The sequence below is a fragment of the Chamaea fasciata genome, unplaced genomic scaffold (assembly GCF_029207755.1).
Source record: "Chamaea fasciata isolate MVZ Bird 193981 ecotype frontalis unplaced genomic scaffold, bChaFas1.0.hap1 SCAF_74, whole genome shotgun sequence".
In the NCBI taxonomy this organism is placed as follows: Eukaryota; Metazoa; Chordata; class Aves; order Passeriformes; family Sylviidae; genus Chamaea; species Chamaea fasciata.
Genome location: NW_027094159.1, coordinates 474,225 through 486,552, shown reverse-complemented (window position 1 = coordinate 486,552; position 12,328 = coordinate 474,225). Strand labels below are relative to the sequence as shown.

General features: G+C 42.5%; 1 long non-coding RNA gene across 2 annotated transcripts; it reads left to right on the top strand.

Moving 5' to 3' along the window:
* Positions 1 to 6,519: 6,519 nt before the first annotated feature.
* Positions 6,520 to 8,819, top strand: LOC136304321 (uncharacterized). 2 transcript variants are annotated; one of them, XR_010724475.1, is made up of 3 exons: positions 6,520 to 6,605; positions 8,168 to 8,329; positions 8,754 to 8,819. It is a non-coding gene; the product is annotated as an uncharacterized lncRNA (long non-coding RNA). The 2 variants fall into 2 exon arrangements; XR_010724474.1 differs by having other exon boundaries at positions 8,165 to 8,329.
* The last annotated feature ends 3,509 nt before the right edge of the window (positions 8,820 to 12,328 follow it).

The following is a 12,328-nucleotide window of genomic DNA, read 5'->3' as shown; positions in this document are numbered from 1 at the left end:
GACTTCAAATATTCCAATTTTTGGGTGAATTTTGGGGATTTTGGGGCTCCTAAAAATTCCAATTTTTAGTGGGAATTTTGGGGTCATTTTTGGGGATTTGGGGCCTCCAAAAATCTCAATTTTAGTGAGAATTTTGGGGGATTTTGGGTGGGAATTTTGGGGTGAATTTGGGTAATTTTGGGGCTTCAAAAATCCCATTTTTCAATCAGAATTTTGGGGTCATTTTTTGGGATTTTGGGGCTCTGAAATCCTGATTTTTGGGGCGAATTTTTGGGTCATTTTTTGGGATTTTGGGTCTCTGAAATCCCGATTTTTAATGGGAATTTTTGGGGTCATTTTTGGGGCATTTTGGGTGAATTTTTGGGGCTCTAAAAGTTCCAATTTTTAGTGGGAATTTTGGGGTGAATTTAGGGGATTTTGGGTGGAAATTTTGGGGTGAATTTAGGGGATTTTGGGGCTTTAAAAATTTTCACTTTCAGCAGGAAATTTTGGGGTGAATTTTGGAGATTTTTGGGCTTTAAAAAATCTCAATTTTAGTGGGAATTTTGTGTGGGAATTTTGGGGTGAATTTGAGGGATTTTGGGGCTTAAAAATATCTCAGTTTTCAGTCGGGATTTTGGGGTCATTTTTTGGGATTTTGGAGCTCTGAAATCTCGATTTTTAGTGGGAATTTTTGGGGTCATTTTTGGGGAATTTTGGGTGAATTTTTGGGGATTTTGGGGCTCTGAAAATCCCAATTTTTAGTGGGAATTTTGGGTTTTAATGGGGGGATTTGGGTGGGAATTTTGGGGTGAATTTGGGTAATTTTGGGGCTTCTAAAAATCCCATTTTGCAGTCGGAATTTTGGGGTCATTTTCTGGGATTTGGGGGCTCTGAAATCCTGATTTTTAATGGGATCTTTTGGAGTCATTTTTGGGGCATTTTGGGTGAATTTTGGGGCTCTAAAAGTTCCAATTTTTAGTGGGAATTTTGGGGTGAATTTAGGGGATTTTGGGTGGAAATTTTGGGGTGAATTTAGGGGATTTTGGGGCTCTAAAAATTCCAATTTTTGGGTGAATTTTTGGGATTTTTGGGGCTCTAAAAATCCCAGTTTTTAGTGGGAATTTTGGGGTAAATTTGAGGGATTTTAGGTGGGAATTTTGGGGGGAATTTTGGGGATTTTTGGGCTTTAAAAATTTCCACTTTCAGCAGGAAATTTTGGGGTGAATTTTGGAGATTTTTGGGCTCTAAAAAATCTCAATTTTAGTGGGAATTTTGGGTGGGAATTTTGGGGTGAACTTGGGGGATTTTGGGGCTTCTAAAAATCCCATTTTTCAGTCGGAATTTTGGGGTCATTTTCTGGGATATGGGGGCTCTGAAATCCTGATTTTTAATGGGAATTTTTGGGGTAATTTTGGGGGCATTTTGTGGGATTTTGGGGCTCTAAAAGTTCCAATTTTTAGTGGGAATTTTGGGGTTTTTTTGGGGGATTTTGGGGCTCTGAAAATCCCAATTTTTAGTTGGAATTTTGGGGTGAATTTTGGGGACTTGGGTGCTTTAAAAAATCCAAATTTTTAGTGGGAATTTTTGGAGTAAATTTTTGGAATTTTGGGGTGAATTTTGGGGATTTTAGGGCTTCAAAAATTCGAATATTTCGGTGAATTTTTGGGATTCTGGGGGCTCTAAAAATCCCAATTTTGGGGGGGAATTTTGGGTAAATTTGAGGGATTTTGAGGCTTAAAAAATTTCAGTTTTCAGTGGAAATTTTGGGGTCATTTTTTGGGATATTGGGTGGAAATTCTGGGGTGAATTTTTGGGATTTTTGGGGCTCTAAAAATTCCAATTGGGGGGGGGAAATTTTGGGGTGATTTTTGGGATTTTGGGTGGAAATTTTGGGGTGAATTTTGGGGGTTTTGGGACTTCAAAAATTCAAATTTTTGGGTGAATTTTTGGGATTTTTGGGGCTCTAAAAATGCCAATTTTTAGTGGAAATTTTGGAATTTTGGGGGGGATTTGGGGTGGAAATTTTGGGGTGAATTTGGGGGATTTCGAGACTTCTAAAAATCCCATTTTTCAGTCGGGATTTTGGGGTCATTTTCTGGGATTTTGGGGCTCTGAAATCCCGATTTTTAATGGGAATTTTTGGGGTCATTTTTGGGGCATTTTGGGTGAATTTTGGGGCTCTAAAAGTTCCAAATTTTAGTGGGAATTTTGGGGTAAATTTTGGGGGATTTAGGGGCTTTAAAAATCCAAATTTTTAGTGGGAATTTTGGAGTAAATTTTTGGAATTTTGGGTGGAAATTTTGGGGTGAATTTTGGGGATTTTGGGGCTTTTAAATGTCCAATTTTTAGGTGAATTTTTGGGACTTTTGGGGCTCTAAAAACCCCAATTTTTGGGGGGAATTTTGGGCTAAATTTGAGGGATTTTGAGGCTTAAAAAATTTCAGTTTTCAATGGAAATTTTGGGGTCATTTTTAGGGATTTTGGGTGGAAATTTTGGGGTGAATTTTGGGGATTTTGGGGCTTTTAAAAGTCCAATTTTTGGGTGAATTTTTGGGATTTTTGGGGCTCTAAAAATCCCAATTTTTGGGGGGAATTTTTGGGATTTTGGGGCTTTAAAAATTCCCACTTTAAGCAGGAAATTTTGGAGTGAATTCTGGGGATTTTTGGGCTCTAAAAATTTCAATTTTAATGGGAATTTTGGGGGATTTTGGGTGGGAATTTTGGGGTGAATTTGGGGGATTTGGGGGCTTAAAAACATCTCAGTTTTCAGTCGGGATTTTGGGGTCATGTTCTGGGATTTTGGGGCTCTGAAATCCCGATTTTTAGTGGGAATCTTTGGGGTCATTTTTGGGGCATTTTGGGTGAATTTTGGGGGATTTTGGGGCTCTAAAAGTTCCAATTTTTAGTGGGAATTTTGGGGTGATTTTTGGCATTTTGGGGGGAAATTTTAGGGGTGAATTTTTAGGGATTTTGGGGCTCTAAAAATCCCAATTTTTAGTGGGAATTTTGGGGTGAATTTAGGGGATTTTGGGTGGAAATTTTGGGGTGAATTTAGGGGGTTTTGGGGCTTTAAAAATTTGTCCTGGGTTGAAGTATATTCTATCACCATCTTCATGAACTGCTGAAACCAGGTGAGGCAGTGCTCCCTGCCTCCTCCACTCTGGCTTATCTTCTGTTAATGGGCCCATCAGCACCTTTGCTGCACAGCTCACAGATAACCCCCTCCTGGACTACCTCCTGTTAATGGGCCCATCAGGCCTTATCACATGACTCACCATCCCACTGTGAGATGCTCCGCCCAGGGGGAGGAACCAAGCATTCCAGCCTGGATATAAGCTGAGACTCTGAACACCAGAGGGGCGCTTACCCACTGGATTCCCAGAGGACCCGAGCTACCAGACCTTTCTACAGGATCACTGCTTCAGGAAGACCACCTCATCTGGACTGCTTCCATCACTCCGCTCAGGTTGTATTCTGACTCTGTCAGTGGTCTTTTGTATTATTGCATCTATTTTAGTTTACTTTCTTTCCTTTTTTTCTATTAAATTGTATCTCTGACTTGGAGCCTCTCATTTGTTTTGCTTCCAAACCACTACACATGGAAAAGAAAAAGCCCATTTTAGTTATTAATACAGTTGTTCACGTTCCATCACAATCAGAAGACAGCATAATTAACTATTAGCATATTATTTGAGAATCAAAGCTTCCAGCCAGAAAAACTGCCTGTCAAGAGATGTCAGTAAGCAGAGGCAGCCATAGTATGGAGACCACACAGTTCCTCGTGCCCACACGTTCCCAGTGCACGATGCAAGTAATCATCAAAAGCACAACTGAGACAGAATACAGTAATAGAAAGTTAACGACTTACACCATTTGCACCATAAGAATGCAGTAAGAGGAGGGAGCTCAGGCAAATACAGTTACAAAGTAGGTTGAAAAGCAGCTCGTCTTACTAATCAGAACAGCATTGAGCGGTACGATGTGCAGAACTCAGAGACAACGTAAGAAAAATATTATCTAGCAAATAATGTATGCCTGTGGTTATAGATCGAAATTATGACACCCATTCCTGGTTTTGCCAGCTCTCCTGTGGAATTGTGAGGAGGCTCCACTTCTCCATCATTAAAATGGGGATCACAGGAAATTCTTGTTACTTGTAATGCTAAAGTTTACTTAAACTTTCAAATTCTACGTATAGGATACTGCAGAAGGAGTGTTTTCAGTTTTATTTAAGTCTTGAATTTTAAGCACAGTGGAAATGAATGAAAACACAGTTAAGTTAAACTCTGGTGCTTATTTGTCCCTGGACCTTTTGGATAAAAGTCCCTCTGGACTAAAAATCTGAGGAAAACTAGTAACAGCAGGGAAAGTCAATTGCATTCATAAGTAGAAATGAAAGCTATGTAAGGTGAAGAAACTCGTGTGGCATGCGTCAATGGAACTAGTCCTAGTTATTAGTTACTAGTCGCGGCGAACAGGCGCTTTCTCGCTTCCCAGGCTAGGAGACGCACTTTCCGTGCCGCAGAAGCTTCTCTGCTTTTGGAGAGCTCAGAAACGGCACCTAGCGCTGTTCTCAGCCTGCCTGCAGCGTTGAACCGCTGACTGCACTTGGCGCAGAGAACAGGCGCTTTCTCGCTTCCCAGGCTAAGAGAAGCACTTTCCGTGCTGCAGAAGCTTCTCTGTTTGTGGAGAGAACCAGTCCACCAGGCCATTGCTATTCCAATTTAAACATTCAGTTCCACTCTCTGCCGTGCTCCAGATACCCCTATATGTTACTCCAGTGTCTTTGTAGCATTTAACTTCAGTATCTGAAAACAAGGTAAGATCTGAAAATCTAAGGACAGCATACCAATTCTTTTCCCTGACAGTTTCCCCAGTCTCTGTTCTGTTTAAACTTGGCTCTCAAATGTCTTGTCTAGTAAGTCAGTGAAAATGCCCTGTCAGGCAGTCTGTAAGTGTGTATGAAGGTCTTCAGTTACAAAATTTAGAGTTTTATTAAGAGACACCTAGAACAACCAAGATGTGCTTAAAAGTTCTTTGTAGTATTAGCTTTAGAATAAAAAAAGACAACTTACTAGAGAGCCTAGCCTACAGCAGGAGCTTCTGGGTATCTCATCCTTGTGTACTGCACAGCTAACCCCAACAGCATTGTTCACAGCAGTTGATGCGGTATACTCACCTATTTCACACTGCTTCCCTGAGAAACCTTGGTGGCACTGGCAGATGAAGAGCTGTGGGGAATAATATGCCTGTGAACACTGGCCCCCATTGTGGCATTTATTTCTGGTGCAGGCTGTGGAATAAGCAAAAGCCAGGAAATACTGTTAGATTTCACAGAAGCAAGAAGCTGGAAATGTATACACACCTTTCATTTTCCTGTCAGTCTCTTTTAGTCTGTTCTGTTTTTCCCTACCCACCTGTTATTGCCATGTGCTTACAGCCTTTTTGTGTAGCGCTTCAATTTTTTTCTCTGTTTCATTCTCTTCACATATTCTGTCAGACTTTCTCAGCTCCATGCCCACTCCCACTTAGTCCCGCCCATGACGGTGTATACTGGTATTTTCTTTTCTATCCTCTTCTATTCCCAGACGAATTTTCTGTGCAGTAACTCTGGCCCTGACAGTGGATGATTAGATGGACAAGCTCTCACCGTTTCCTTTTTCTTTGTCATACTTACCTCTGACAGGCGCAGTGTGGCAGTGACTCCGACCACTGTCACACCTACAGTATTCGATTCTGCTCCCTGAAAGCCTCAGCCAGGTCCCCCTGTATTGGTAAATTTCTGCAGATGAATTATCTGTGCAAATGGCTGTAATCGGAGAAAGGAAATGCTCTTTTAGTTCAGGGAAAAGACCTGGCTGAGCAAAAGGACTCCCTTCTATTTCCAGGAGAAAAGCATCTGTGATGGGAGCATCTGTCTAATGGGTTGCCCTTTTTCCTTCTCCGACCACAACGGTCCCATCTCTCTCGCTGCTGTGCTGCCAAATGTACTGTTCCACTATTGACTCGTCTCTCTTTCTTTCAAGAAGAGCAGAGGGAGGGGAAAACTTTGTTGTGGATGGTATTAATGCGCTGGTATTTTGCCTTCTGAATCTCTCATCCACATAACCATGACAAAAAGCTCTCAGGCTCTGTTTCCTCAGCATGATTTGCTTTCCCCTCCCATGTTCATAATGCTCCAGCTAACATGGTTTTAGTTAGCCTGGCTTACCTCTAGATCTGGCTCCTCGTTTGAAACGCATGTGTAAGCCCTGCAAGCAAAGAAGGTTAATTCTGTGAGTAACTGCTCTCTTAAAAAAGATGAGAGAACAAGTACCTTCAAAGAGTCAGTCCTTTTCTTAAGGGCATGTAAATCAGGAAGCTCTGAGGAATTGTCTGCCCTCTTGTCAGACAGTACAGTGAAAAGTGCCTCTAGTACCTCAGGATGGGTTCCTAAGAATTGTAAATCATTTTGTTCCACAGATTACCAGATGATTGCTTGTCATCTGAGTGAGGTGAATTTGGGATATGCTGTACTCACATTGTGTGTGAAGTCATTATGTGTTCTTGGGGCGTTGCAAATGCTAACTAAAGCTTGCCAGCTTTCTGCTATTTGAAGGAGGTTCAAGCAAATAATTTCCAAGGTAGGTACAGTCAACAAGCAGTTACTTTTGCTCACTGACATGCAGTTTCCCCATGAGACTTTGTAGCTTGATTATCTTTAAGAGATATGTCTCTTGCAGCCAGTTAAATGAAATATTTTGGATAAAGTTTAATGGAGGAAACCAATTTAGAAAGCTTCTTTGATTAGGCCACAAGAGAAAGAAGATAAGAAGGAGGAAAGGTGGGATAGCAATTTTTTGAGAAAGGGAGTAAACGTTCTGGAATTGTGTAGCATTTACTCAAGCTGTGTGTGGTGTGAGGCTTAAAGTGAGGGGACAAGGGAACCACTGACGTGCAGTTTTAAGTGAGAATAGTGATGAAGATGATGACCATAGAAAACGCAAGGCTGGTTACAATGGAGTTCTTATTAACAGTGAAAGGTGACAGTGAACAGATACACCAAGAATACTCGGAGAAGACTTGTTTACTTGCAAGTCTTGAAATGAAAACGAGCCAGGATAACACATAACACATCCACAATGATAGACCACTTTGTAACATTTTTCTTCCTCTGGTTTGTAGTGAGCTAAGCAGATTCTCATTCTGTCTGATGCAGACAGCTGCAGCCAATGGCAAAGAAATGCTGCTGAAAATACAGGAAGATGGCGAGAGAATTATTTGATGCATTAGCCTCTTACCTGGCACTGGGCAGTCATGATTGCTCCTACCAGCACAAGGAGACATGGGAGCTTGCCTTCCATTCTGAGTGTTTTTCACATCAGCTCTAAAGATCAAATTATCTGTAGAGACAAAAAATAGGATGTTGAACAAAGGAAGTTTACAGTGTGAATGCAGTTCAAGGTGTAACTTTAAATGAAAGTTTTAAATGATGAGAATTCTTTTTATACATTTTTTCAACCCATCACTTCTCAGCTGTCTGGTCTAACTGTCCTGGTCTTCCTAGGGAAACTGCCAGGCTGGATCCAGATGTGCTTTTACTTGATAAACTTAGAAACTCGATAAGCTAAAGCACACTCATTTACATCTGGAGGAAACTGAGAGAGTGCTTCCTGGGGAATAATACAGAAGTAAATTCCAAGTACTTTTTCCCTAAATTGTAGGATGCCAACAGTAGTACCATGTGCACTATTAGAGAGATGGGCTTATCTGATGATGCAGTGTAATGGTGATTTAAATGCGTTAATTGAGATTCTGATTACTGACACCTACTTAAGAGATCTCTTGCAGAGGGTCTGCTGAAGGGTCAGTTTGTGTTAACCGTGGTTTAAGAGGATCTGCATTTCTTGTAGACTGCTACTTTGGGTGAGAGTGAAGATTCTCTCTTGTGTAGAGAATGTGTAGGCAAAATGACTTTGCTTGATGATAGGTGAGGACTTATTTTCAATATTTCTACCGATCCTTCCCAACTAAGCCTTTAGTTTTTACTAGTATCATACGCTTTTGCTAAAAAGGCAGAGTTGTGGCAATGGTCTGGCAGGCTAGCTTTTTTTCTGATAGTCTCATTTATTTGTTGCAGCATCTTTCTCTATGTCCCTTCTATGCAGTCACAACTATACATTATTCCCTCTAATCTCTTCAGCAGCTTTACACTTCAAAGCCCTCTTCAATCCACCAAGAAGAGTTTCTGCTTTCTCCAAATCGATTTACATAGTCTGACTCGTCTATCAGTACTCTTGGGAGAGAACCTTCATTGATCCCTAGTGGAAGATTGTAAGGTGTCATGTAGATGTGGTACCATTGTGGGGTAGGTGCATCTGTAGGCTGTACCCTTCCTGAAAGTGATGAACTCTTGTCTGTCATAGGAAGAGATAACACACGGTAGTTCTAATCCTAAGGCTTTTCTGACCTTTGCTATAATCTGCCCATAGCTAAAACACAGACCTTAGGCCTCAGACTGGAGTTGATACTGTCAGGCAAAGAGGGATGGAACAAATAGAAGGATGAAAACGGGATGACAGTGACTTCTTTCATCTTCTTTCCCATGCAATTAAACCAAGGCACAAAGCTGTAATTGCTGCTACCGCAGGTCACAGTCCATAGAGTTTTGTGCTTCTGGAGAATTTAATTGCTGTTGCTGAAACTTCTTGCATCCCTGAGAATTTGTGGAACTCTGGAGTTCACTCAGGATAGAGAAGGGAAAGACTACATTCTGTGTTCCTTACTTGCAGTACCTGGACCAGCTGGAGAATTGCTGTGGCTTGCGGGAAGAAGCTATTCTTATCTTGTTATCTGACATTGGTAAGTGGTGGCAGTACCTTCAGTTGTCTGAACTATGGAAACCCTTTTAGTCCTGAGTCCACTCTCCAAATATACAGTAGTGACCTTAGTGACTCCATTTCAGACTGACCTTTTATGATCTTGATCATCTCCCAAAAGTGTTGGGAGTCTGGGGAGGTTCTTGCCTACTGGAAGCTAGCCAGCATTACTACAGTTTACAGGAAGGATGTGAGGGAACATCCAGAGAGAGAACTCAATTTGTGTCCAGAGTTCTATGGTGCTGACTTTACCCCTTACACTCAGTGTTTCATTGTATGTTTGATTGTACAAGGTCTGATGTGAAAGCCATGCTTATTACTAGAGTAGATGAATCCTTACTGAGCTCATGCTAGGTACTGTTACTTAGCTCTAACAACTGGCTTTTTCTGTCTCAGCTTCTGCTCTCAGATACCTTCATGAGAACAGGGTCATCCATAGAGACTTGAAGCCAGAGAACATTGTGCTGCAGCAAGGAGAGCAAAGGGTAAGCAGGAAGCAGTCGTCTCTACCTGCACAGACAAGTAAACTTACAAGGAACCTGCATGTGCTTCATGCAGTTACATGGTCCCTCTGCAAGAGGCACTCAGCCCAGGATAACACCTGTCTCAGGTCACTGTCACATAGTATTCTGTGTGCAGCTGAGGTGAGACGTTGTATTAGACGTCTGTTAACACCTGACATTTTGACTTTCAACTATTAAGGAAAGAAGCAGACTGTACTGATTGACCAAAGATCGGAAGGAGCTAGAGGCGTAACTGCTAGGTGTGCTACAACACCTTCAAATTTATTGTGGTTTTAGAAATCTACAGTAGCCTCCCATTTCTGCTTCTATCTCTTCACTGGCACCTTTCCTGCATAGCTTTGAAGAGCCAGACCTTTTCTTTCTGCTGTATGATGTGCTTTTAACAGGACTTCAGTCTGGCATTCTTATTCTCTGTTGTGTGTTTCAGTTAATACACAGAATCATTGTCCTTGGTTATGCTAAGGAGTTGGATCAGGGGAGCCTGTGCACATCCTTTGTTGGGACACTGCAGTACTTGGTAAGAAAGGAATTCAGCTAGAAGAGCAGCTACTGCTTTCTAGAGGGATAGAATTAACTGTTACCAAGCTTTGGGCTGGGATTAGGTACTTGCACGGTATGGGGTGCGTTTGTGGTGCTGAAGCTAGCAAAGGTGACTGCTTTTTTGCTGACGCTGGGTTTTGCTGAGACTGGGGTTTGTGCTACCTGCATCTGTTATAAATAAGCAGGAGTGCCAGTAACCTATGCTACTCACTCCAGGAGGGTCTTAAAGCCCGTGAGAGGCAGTGTTCAGTAATGTCTTTAATTATTTGTACAAATGTTAATGAGATGTTAAGGGACAGAGAAAGCTGAGAGCTTTCTGGCCAAAGCCATCTGGCTTTGTCTCATGCGTGTAAACTGTATCAGGCTCCAGAGCTGCTGGAACAGCAGAAGTATAGGGTGACAGTGGATTCCTGGAGCTTTGGCACGCTTGCCTTTGAGTGCATTACAGGCTTCCGACCATTCCTACCCAACTGGCAGCCAGTGCAATGGTGAGTGAACCGTGGCTGGGTGATAAGTGGGCATGATGTGACTTTCTTGTTTACAGGAAGCAGAAGTGTGGTCCCTTGATTCTGAGGATAATATCCCTATGTTTCTTGCCCTTTTGGAAAGTGACCCCTTTCACAGGGGCTTGACTCACCTGAGCAAGTTCAGCATTCCTGATCCTTGCTCTATGGGATAAGGGCTGACTCCCGCAGGGCAGGTAACAGAAACCAAAGTGGCATCTGTATTACATGTCAAGAGTAGCTTTCAAGAGCCTACTAGCATGCAGGCTGGGAAAGGCGGGCAATTTTTTCACCATTGTACTCGCTTACATTAGGCATACAAAAGTGCGTCAGAAGAGTGAGCTGGATATTGTTGTTTCAGAAGACTTATCCGGAGAAGTCAAGTTTTCTAGCAGTTTGCCCTGCCCCAACAATCTAAACAGGTGAGTACTAGAAATTGCTGTGCTGAGATAAACTGATTCTTCTGCAAAAGGACCAAGTTTGTGTTGTATGCCTTACTGTGTTAATCTGTGAATACACTGAGTGCGTGACACAGGCAGTACTACTGTCGCTTGTCAGACTTGTGTAGTCTTGGTTTCTGCCTTCTAAACGCTGCGTTTGTGATGGGGAGAGGTGGAATGCTGGAGGGAGAAGGAGGGGGGCAGTTCTGTCAGTCCTCCCACACAGAACAAGCCGTATCGTTACTGCCAATGCACTTTTACCTTTTCTGATCTGGTTTTTGTTGCTCAGTGTTTTGTCTGGGAGGCTGGAGAAATGGCCACAACTCATGTTAATGTGGCACACACGTCAGAGAGGTACAGATCCTACCTATGGACCCAATGGGTGTTTCAAAGCATTGGATGGCATTTTGAACTTGAAGGTAAGCAATATGTCTGTATTAGCCTAAAAAGTTTTCCAGAGAGCAGTTTCCTGAGCCTCTGAATCCTAGACTTAGGAGGAAGAGTGAGGCAGAAACTCATAGAACTGTCTCCTGACCGTTAGTGGCAGGTGCTTTCCTCTTGCTTCTTTGAGGACAAATACTCCCTGAGCTTGTTGGGAGTAGTGAAGAGCTTCTGTGCATGCTTGGTTCCATATTCTGAGAGAGGATTCTACAGGTATTTAACTGCCATGTTTAACTGCCATATTTAACTCTCTTCCACTTGATGGAGGACAAGAACTTTGCCATAATGTTAGGAAGTAGCTGTAAAGTGACTTCTTGATTCTGCCAAGTGCTTTGAACAGTTTCTTGGTGGTCATTTTTTCGGTCCCTCAATCTCTGCTCTAAGATGACCAATGTATCTTCAGCCTTTCTCATGCCATGCTACTCTTCTGGTAGGTGCTTCACGTTTTGAACATGGTTATGGGAACTGTGCACACCTACCCTGTGACAGAGGAAGAGACTCTGCAGAGTGTGAAGGCCAGGATTCAGTCAGATACAGGAATTCCAGAACAGGACCAGGAACTAGTGCAGGAAGCAGGACTTGAATTGTTTTCTCGGAAGTTGGTCACTAAACATACAGCTGATGGCAAGGTGAGTCTCGGTATTCCCTTTCTTAAGTTTGAGTGAATCAGAAGTCACTGCACTCGCTTTGGGATCACAGCACTCCCTGCTGTTGTGGCATGCTTTTGTCATGGTAACCTCACAGACCTAACAGCCACTGTAGCGTAGGCAGCCTGTTGCCTTTGGTGCTCTGTGTTTGGTTGAGGAGGACTCTTCTGTTTGTGGTGTTGCCAAGGCTTGCTCTTCCCAAGAAAACCTGGTTGGGTCTTTTGTCTTCTGTAGGTGAATGATACTGCAGCAGCAGACACAGACCTTCTCTTCCTCTTTGATAACAAGAAAGTTTCCTGAGGCTCAGGTGGCCTTGCGTCCTCATCCAGAAAGTGTTGGCTGCATCCGTAAGGACTCCTCTGGCATGAATATGAAGGGCGGGGCGGGGTCAGT